Source organism: Crocodylus porosus, unplaced genomic scaffold (assembly GCF_001723895.1).
Source record: "Crocodylus porosus isolate Cpor-Errol unplaced genomic scaffold, CroPor_comp1, whole genome shotgun sequence".
NCBI lineage: Eukaryota > Metazoa > Chordata > Crocodylia > Crocodylidae > Crocodylus > Crocodylus porosus.
Genome location: NW_017728909.1, coordinates 31,957,107 through 31,967,050, shown reverse-complemented (window position 1 = coordinate 31,967,050; position 9,944 = coordinate 31,957,107).

Sequence of the window (9,944 nt, the reverse complement as noted above, 5' to 3'; positions counted from 1 at the left end):
CAGCTCCCTCTCTCTCACCTCTCTCCCCCCTCCCCTACTTCCCTTCCCTTCCCCCTTCCCTTCCTGCAGGTAGCATTGGAGCTGGGATGGGGGGAGAGCAGGGCTGCATCAGCCCAGCCCCATTTGTAGGACAGGCAGGCAGGCTTAATCCCTCCACAACCCAAAAGATGAAGATCTGTTGGGTTGGGGGTGGGGTTCACTCTAACTCATGGTGTTTTATGCAAAGTGCCATGAGTTAAAGTGGGGCTCTGCAGATGTGCCAGCACCCTAAATGTAAAATCAGTCATCACCAGCTTTCCCAGAAAGCAGATATTCCTAGAGGACCATAAACACTACTTTTTAATTTTTCAGCTTTTGTGGCAGATCTCTAGGAACAGGTAAAAAAACATGAAATCTTTAAAGGCACAGTTTACCTTCTGGCATTTAGAAATAAGTTAATTATTCACAGGTAATAGATTTAATTCAACTAGTTTTACCCTTTGTTCTATGTGTTCCCCAGACAGGTACTAATGTATTTGTTTTTTTAAATTACTTGCTGAATAACTGCAGTGAATAACCTGTGGTCTACATTTCATTTATGGGCAGTTCTCCATTAATAGTTAATATTTAAAATTCAGCCTTTTAATAGTGGACACAATCATATGGTCCCATTGCAATGTAGCACATTGTAACCATCCCTCCCTGACTGGGTAAACACAGAATTAGCCTCCTGCTGTTCCTTCTAATGATTACAGGTGTCAAATAATTCATTGTCCCTAAATATTCTGTGACACTGACTTAAAGTAAATTGCTTTGGCAAAAAAAATCTTACTACTAAACACATTGATTGAATGAGTTTCAAACTAACATATAAAGAAGTATTCTGAAGTATCCACCCTGATTTAATCCTTAATTTAGCTTACATTGCTACTGCTATTATTGCTAATATTATCTTGCTTCCTTTCTAATCCAGCTTTAGTGTTTGACTTGGCAACGATCTCTTGTTGAGTACACAGGTTCATGAGACACACGCTAAATAAACTTTTCTTTTGTTACAAATTTCCTTGCCATTAACCTTAAGTGATCCCTTATTTTTGTATCATGGAAAAGGATGAAATAAAAGATGTTATTAAGGTATTTTCTAATCTTAAATAACTCTGTGAAATCATATTATTGACATTAAGCAGCTGTTAGCCAGCAGTGTGATCTTGGCTAAGTCACTTCACTTTTTCCTGCTTCAGTTTCTTCACTGGAATAGTTGTTTGTTCTTTGCATATTATGTGCAAAATTCTGGAATCTTATGTCATGGATAATTTTCACCCTCTTATTATCTATATATTACCACATGAATGTACCACCTACATGTAGTGCTGTTGTTTCCCAAAGGGGAAAAAAACCAAGATGCACTTTGCATTATAAAACATCGCAAAAGCCTCAGCAGCTGCAACTAAATAAGCATGAAACATGACGCGATGCTACTGCACAGTCGTAATGAGCTACTGCGCAGTCAGCATTACCAAAAGCCATTCAGGGACACTACTGTGCAGTAACTCTGGTTACTGCAGAACCATTTAGTACTTACATACACATGTGTAAACAAGTACTAAATGAATCTGCAGTAACAAGTGTGCAGTCAACATCTCATGTAGACATGGCCAGTATCTTTTTTAGCCCTCAATCTAAACTGTTTTAGCTCTCCTTCCATGAAGGACAAGCTTACTGATTCAACAAAACAATAATTTCTTCCAGTACTGAGCTAGGTATCTTAAATTCATGGAGTTAGAGATGCAGTATTATCTTTATGTTAATGAGGTCTGGCACCCTAGAGGGCAGGATTTTAAGACATGTTAGATATTAAATTTGTAACTCAGGAAAAAATATCTAATGATATTTGAACTAGTTAAGGGATATCTTCAGGTACTTAGCTTACACATCCATATGTAAGAGAAACTTAACTTGCTCCCTTGAACAACCCCAGGTAGGTTATCCAGCCTTAGTTTCAGTACATAACAGTAAGTAGTGCTATCATCCACACAAGGTGGCTCCCCACACAAGGTGGCTCCCCACACAAGGTGGCTCCACTCCCATCTACTTTATTGGAAAGATGAATCCCAGGAGCCATAGATACAAGATAAAAAGCTGTGGTTAGCAAATATGGGCAAATAGTAGACCAAAGGAACTGAATGAATGGGAAGACATGGGTTAGCTCCATTGTTACTGCTAAGATGATGGACGAGAATAAAAGAAAGGATATGCCTGCTGTAAGCTACTATTCACTGGCAACAAGTAAAATTTGAGCTTGATGCTCCTGTTATGTTACTCCAGTTTTACATCGCTACAATTCCTTGGAAATTAATTTAGTTACAGCAGTTTGACTGAAATGGTAAATCCATTCCATATGTAAAGCTTCAAAATCAACCTACAGTATTAATCAAAGGCACAAACCTACTAAGTCGTAAAATTATAGAAACAAAGTAAGTTAGGGTTGGAAGGGACCTCAAGAGGTCATCTCTTTCAACCCCGTGCTCAAAGCAGGACCATCCTCAACTAGAGTATCTCAGCCAAAGTTTTGTCTATCTGGGTCTTCAAAACCTCCAAGCATGGAGATTCCCCCACCTTTATGGGTAACCTGTTCTAGTGTTTTACTACCCTCTTAGTGAGAAAATTATTCCTAATATGTAACCTAAACTTGAAGGCTGCTATTAAATCCCCTCTTAGTCTCCTTTTGTCTTCCCTCAGTCTTTCCTAATAGGTCATGTCCCCGAGCCCTCTTACCAGTTTTGTTGCCCTCCACTGGACTCTCTCCAATATCTCCACATCCTTTCAGTAGTGGGGGCCCCAAAACTGAACACAGTACTTCAGATGTGGCTTTACCAGTGGTGAATAGAGGGGAATAATCACCTCCCTTGACCTACTGGCAACCACCTGCCAATGCAACTCAGTATGCCATTAGCCTTCTTGGCAACAAAGGCACACTGCTGGCTCATATTCAGCTTATTGTTCACTGTAACCCCCAGGCTCCTTTCTGCAGAGTTGCTGCTCAGCCAATCAGGCCCCAGCCTGTACTGGTGCATGGGATTGTGCCATCCTAAGTGCAGAAATTTGCACTTGTCCTTGTTGAATCTCATGAGATTCCTTTCAGCCCAATCCTCCAATTAGTCTATGTGGTGGGGACATGGTCATGAGAACAGACTTACCATCGACACAGGAGTCACAGGAGAAGCGGCAGCAAAACAATGCCATCGCAGATCAAAGGAGCATTCTAATGCCAGCATGGATGTGCCTTATAAACGTGTGCTGCCAGAGATTTACCAGAAAAGAAATAGAAAAGTGATGAACTTCATGACTACCCTTGGGGAAGGATACCTGAGGTAAGGTACATGCTCATCACCCTAGGTTTTAAAGGAGGTAAGAGTCAGGCAAACTTTAAAGCCTAAGGAGGAATAAAGACACTTTCAAAGAGACTGTATATGGACTTTAACATTGTCTGCTGATAAACAGGGGCCATTCCCCCATCCCTGGTTGCTAGCCAAAAGTCAGATTTGGCTGAGACTTAACATCTTATTGGTTGGTGTTAGGTGGGATGTAGGGGAGGAGGAGCCCCAGGGCCAAGGCTGTCTCATGAGAACCAAGAGGGAACCAAGAGAGACAGGATTTAAGAACTTTCTCCCCTTAACAAGTTTTCCATGGCAGGTAAGACTTCTTGGGTACTTTAAAGACTCACACCAGCAGGCAAGCTGTCATCTCACAAGGGGACAGGGGTGCTTGACTGGTTTGAGAGGTCTAAATGCTTAAACGAGTGCCCTGGTAAATTACAGGCTAGGTAACTCTGAATCCTAACCCTACCCTCCAGCTTATATACTACTCCCCACAGCTTGGTGCCATTTGCAAACTTGCTGAGGGTGCACTCTATGCCATCTTTCAGGTTGTTGATGAAGTCATTGAACAAAACCGGCCCCAGGACCAACCCCTGGGCCACTCCACTTTATACCAGCTGCCAACTAGATAATGAGCCATTGATTACTACCCTCTGAGCCTAATGCTTCAGCCAATTTTCTATCCACCTACCATTCATTCATCCATCCCATACTTCCTTAGCTTTCCTGTGTGAACATTGTGGAAGACTGTATCAAAAGCCTTGCTAAAGTCAAGGTATACTACATCTACCAAGCTCTCTGCATCCACAGAGCCAGTCACCTCATTATAGAAGGCAGTCAGATTAGTCAGGCATAACTTGCCCTTGGTGAAGCCATGCTGACTGTTCCTAATCACCTTTTTCTCCACCAAGTGCTTAAAAATGGATTCCTTGAAGATGCATCCTCTGTCACAAGGTTGCCTCCCCCATTCAGTAAGCAACCCACTCTTTCCCTGACCCTCTTCTTGCTATTGACATACCTGTAGAAACCCTTCTTGTTACTCTTCACATCCCTTGCTAGCTGCAACTGCAATTGTGCTTTGGCCTTCCTGCCTTCTTCCTTGCATGCCTGTGCAATGCTATTACATTCTTCCCTTCCCTAGTTCTTTGTCCAAGTCTGTACTAGCACTAAACTTTGTCCAAGTTTCTAGCACTAAACTTTTCATGGAAAAGAGTGAAGAGGAGGGAAGAGACTTGTAGTTTTCTAATAGTCATATCTTGAATTATTGTTATCTTTTCCAGTTCCAGGAAATATATCTCCTCCAGTGCAGATCACATAAAAGAAATATTAGACTCATTCATTAAACTTTGGCAATATTAGACATAAAGTAAAAAAAAAATCTTAGTAGAAATCAAGTTTCCATTTTTCCCTTGAAAGGTCTTTATTTTTCCAAACAATATTTCCTAATTCTTATGACCTACTAAGATTTACTATGTCCTATTCCTCAAGTGCTTTCTATGAATCTTCCCATATGTTACCATGACAAAGGGCATGCTTGGGGCCCAATCTCATGTTTGCCCACCCACCTGTCTCCATGGGGCCCAGTCTTTCCTGCCACGAATTTGCTGTTCCATAAACTGTTGGTATAATGCAGGAGACTGCCCATTACTTCCCTGATTCCAGGGGGCACTATCTGTGGCTCTGAACCTTCCCTACACTGCAGTCCATGCCTTGCATCCAGATTAGTATTGCGTTCCAGACTGAGACTGGAGCAAACCCAGTCCAAAGTTGAGCTCTACTCACCCACACATTCATACCACCTCCCCTCTCACAGGAGACCTCTGACACTCTACTCCACTCTCACTGGAGCCTCTGGCATATTGCTCATTGCTGGGCCATACTCCACTACCCTTTGTCCTCCTTGAGCGGCCCCTCTTGGGCCATCAGGCTTCACTACCTGCATATTGGCCTTGCCATGCAATCCTTTGGTTCCTGCGAGTTCCCCTACTCTACATAGTCCGGCCTTGTGCCAAACCCTGGGCTAATTCTGCCCCAAGCTCCTCACTGGGCAACTCTACACTACGCCCCACCCTGGGGTCTCTGTCTCAAGCTTGTAACCAACTTCTCACAAGGCCGGCCCTTGCACTGGCCTTCAGGCTTACTCCCATTTGGCCCTACTCAGTGCACCCCTGGGACTGTCCTCCAGGTTTACTCGCACTTCAGCCCTACTCAGATCCCTCACACACACACAGCATTTCATGCCTACTCCGACTTCAGCCCTATTCTGTGTGCGGCTCCCAATAGTGTACACACTACCCACTCTGGGATCTGCATTCCTGCTGGGCTCAGGCACCTACACATGGGCATAGCTGGCCCCCTCTACTTCCCCAGGTCTTAGAATTACCCACCAGATGGTGGGGGCTGGGGTTAAGGTGCCCCTACCTTCCTTTCACTGGGGAGGTAACTGGCCTGGCATTTCCTGGGGGCTCCCATGCCACTAGGAGGCCCACCGGGCCACCCTTCTCCGGCATGGCACAGTTTTGGCTGATGCCCAGGACTGAAAGCCTCCTGCTCTTACCTCTAGATGTTCCATGCTGCTCAGCCAGGGAATGTTTCTGCCTGTGCTGGCAGCAGCAAACCACAGCCTTTATATACCTAGTGTTCCCAAAACGACTGCCCTCATCAGGCACCTGGTAGTTGCTTGCCTCTGTCCTTAAAGTGGCAGGCACCCAAACGTGTACTGCCACAGTTACAGACAAACAGAGGAACATTGGTTTCAGATGTTCATGTGATAACCTGGACTTCAGCATATGGGTGGTCAATTCCCTGCAGTACTGCAGGCTTCCAACTGTCATGAACTTGAGCTACTTTATAAAGATTCTGTGAAGATGAGTATGTTAAAGAGTGTAAGATGCTCAGATTCTATTGTAATGAGGCAATATAAATAACCAAAACATATATACTATATGACAGATTTGGGATTGCACGCATACACGTGTGAATAATTTTTAAAACACATATATGATCTTTGTTCTTCCTGAGATTTGAACATAATAGAAAATAGACTTGAGAAAGTAAATTTTAGGTAGATCTATGTCCCTACATAGCTTATATACATGAGATCTTTGAGAAACATGCAGAGAATATGAATAATATATTGCAATTTTTTTAGGCACAAGTTCTGCAAAATCCTAACAGATACTGTAAAAACCATCAAGTGGCTTTATGGTCATTTTTACCAATCCCTCTGTGGGTTAGAATACTGTCAGCTTCTTGTGTCTAGAAAGACAGGTCAGTTAGGCAGTAGTACACACAGAATTTCCCATTCTGGTTGCTATAAAGCATGCAACTATCAAAGCTCGTTATCATACAGGGATATGGAAAGACTTCTCCTCTGAAAAGAACAACTTCTGACAAGATAGGAATATTAAGTAAAAACTACTAAATATAGGGCTAAAAATAAAATAGTGACCAATAGAAAATAAATCAGGCTGTCCCATTTTATCCATCTTTCCTTCTTTCATCTTCTATGTGTGTAGGCTCATTTACAGAGACAATCATAGACAGAATAATATATATGTAGATGCAGTGTATATGCCCACACAGGTCACACCTGTTTGAAACATTCAGACCTACAAATAACAGCTTTTACATGTACATCTTCAGACTGAGGGTACCACATTCTAGTAATCATATGTACACCCACATAGGTACACCAAATCCCTTTAGTAGTTTCTTGATGCAAACTCATGAAAAGAAGGGAACAATATAAATGATCTTCAATATATTCCTTTCCCTCCTTCAGTCAGAAACCTTTCTTCCATTTATTTTTATTATACATTTATCACAATGGCTGCACATCATAATCCACATATGGCAATCCTTCTCTGTCGCTGTTTCACTTTTCCATGTACACGCCTTTACAAGATTACCTTTTCCCTTACATTAGCAGTTGTAGTTTGGCATGGTAGTTGGTTCTTTTACAAGAGGATTGTTTGGTGAGGCATGAAGAAGGCAGCTAAAGAGGAATGAGAGACTGGCTTCCTCATAAATACAATAAACATTAGAGAAGGCCTCAGCAGTTATTTAATCCAACCCCCTGAACAGATGTAGGGGTTACTCTTCTTAAAACATCTTAGACTGATGCCAAGCCAGCCTCTTCTTGAAAATCTTTACATACATACCTACCTACCCAAAGAAAGGTGGTGACAGAAGAGTTCACTACTATCTTTTACCCAATAACTTAATGGTTAGAATACTTGCCTAGAGAGTGAGAACCTGTTCCTAGAGTTTCTCAGCCAGGGAATTTTTCATTTGCATCTCCCAAGTCCCAACATACTGCTCTAGTTATCAGACCATGGGCTAAGCATTGTCCAAAGCAATCTCCAGCTTCCTTCTGAAACTGATCCACAGGGCAGCCAAGAGAGGAAGATATATGGAGTCAGGAGCAGAACAAGAAAGAGGGTACCCTGGAAAGGATGGGATCTGGGCTCTGCCTATGTCCCTGGCCCCTGTGGGACAGAAATTATTTTACTATTTTTTTTTCATTTTATTCAATAAATATTAAAAGAAAGGTGCATAAAAGCCAGATATTTGACAGATAACCACTGGATATTTATAAAATGACTGTTTTATATTCTGCTCTAGTAACTTCCCAGAAGCCAGGAAGACTAGTCTATAATTCCCTTGCTTCCCCTTTCCCCCTTTTCCAAAGATAGGCACTATCAGCCCTTCCCCATTCTTAGTGCCTGTTATGCAAAAGCCTGCAAACATCACTGCCAGTGGCTCCCACATTTTAGTGCATTCAGCACCCTAGGATGAATTCTGACAGGCCTGCTGACTTCAATTAATTCAAAATTTGTCAAACATTCACTGATGTTTTCTTTACTTATCATCCACATCCGTTCCTCTTCTTTGTTTATATTAAATATGATAATTATCTGAATGTATCATGTTTTTCTCTTTGTGTGAAGACTGAGTCACAGTAGGCACTAAACATCATCTTTTTATTTCTTCTGTTAGTAGCTTGCTTCCTCTGTTGAGCAGTGGGCACAGTTTTCCTGATCTTTCTTGTTCATCTGACACATCCGTAGAATCCCCCTTGTTGTCTTTTATATCCCTTGCTAGCTGTAACCCTTTCCCCCATTTTGCTTTCCGACACGTTTTTGTGTTTTGTTTTTTTTTGCATGTTTGGTTAGTTACACACCTTTTCTTCCATAGTCTGTACATTTTTTCCCCAGAAACTAAACAGCTCCTGTTATAGCCACATTAGTTGCCTGTGGTAGTTCTTATAATTCCTCCGTATTGGAATAGTTTGATGTTGAGACTCCAATATTATCTTTAGGAAGTTCCAACCATTTGGACTTCTTTTTTCATTTTGTCTGTCTGTAAGACCTAACCGATTTCCCTGAGTTGGTTGATGTCTGTCTTCTGAAATCTAGGGTCCCTGCTTTGCTGTTATCATATTTTCCTTTTCTTAAATTCATGAATTCTAACATATCCTTTCAAGTTTCTTAACACCTTCATATTTGTGGTCAGTTCACTCTGGTCAGAACCAGATCCAAAATAGATACTTCCTAGTTACTTCTGAAACTTTCTATAAATGAAAGTTGTCTTCTACACCTGCAAATATTTTAGGCCTCTTATGTTTGGCCTTTTTTTTTTCTAACAGGTACTAGTGAAGCTAAAATCCCTGTTATTACTAATATGTATAATTTAGAGGCTACCTACTTGAAGAATTTCTCATCCATCTCCTTTTCCTGATTTGGTGGTGAATAGCAGGCTCCCCACAGAGCCTGCCTTCACTGAGGTACACCCACAGATCTGTTGCTAGCTTCCTCTTGGATCTCAAAGCAGGTATATACATTTTTGATAGAAAGTGCAACTCCTTTTTTTTTTCCTTCTGGAAATTATGCTGATGGATAATTGAATTTATCCATCGACCACAAGCTCTCTCTCACTGGTGATTAATCCAATTTGTAGAATTATCTTACCAAGTCTCTGTATTGCCAATTAAGTCATGTTTTTCTTTATGTACATTGACTTCTAGCTCATCCTTTTTGTTTCCTTTTTTGTTTAGTACGGAAGATACTTAGCAGACTTTCCTGCTGTTTTTTCCTTTTGGATCATTTTAACCCTATTATATTGTGTCTCTATTCTCCAGAATGTGGCACCTTCTAGTCCTTGGTCCTTGATCCTCGTTACACATTGGCCAGTGGATTTTTACTCCCTTCCCCATAAGATCTTCTTTAAATACATCCTCACTAGTTAAGCCAAAAAAGCTTTCCCCAGTCTTTTTAAAATGAAACCCATTCTTGATAAAAGATGTTCGTCATGGAACGTCTGTCTGTTGTCAACGAATCTAAAACCCTCTCACATTTTATCCCAAGGTGATCAACCTACATCCCAAGCCAAGTTATCCTCCATGGTATGCTTCGATATACTCAGGTCATTCCTGACAGTATCATTAGGACTCATGGGAAGTAGTTCTGAGGACCACAACAACTCCTCTGCCATGTCCTGCATTTGGGCTCTAAGTAGGGAGTAGATTTCTTTGAATTCCAGTAGAGATGGAGCTTCCTTCCCCTTGGGAAGGGGTTCCTAACCCTC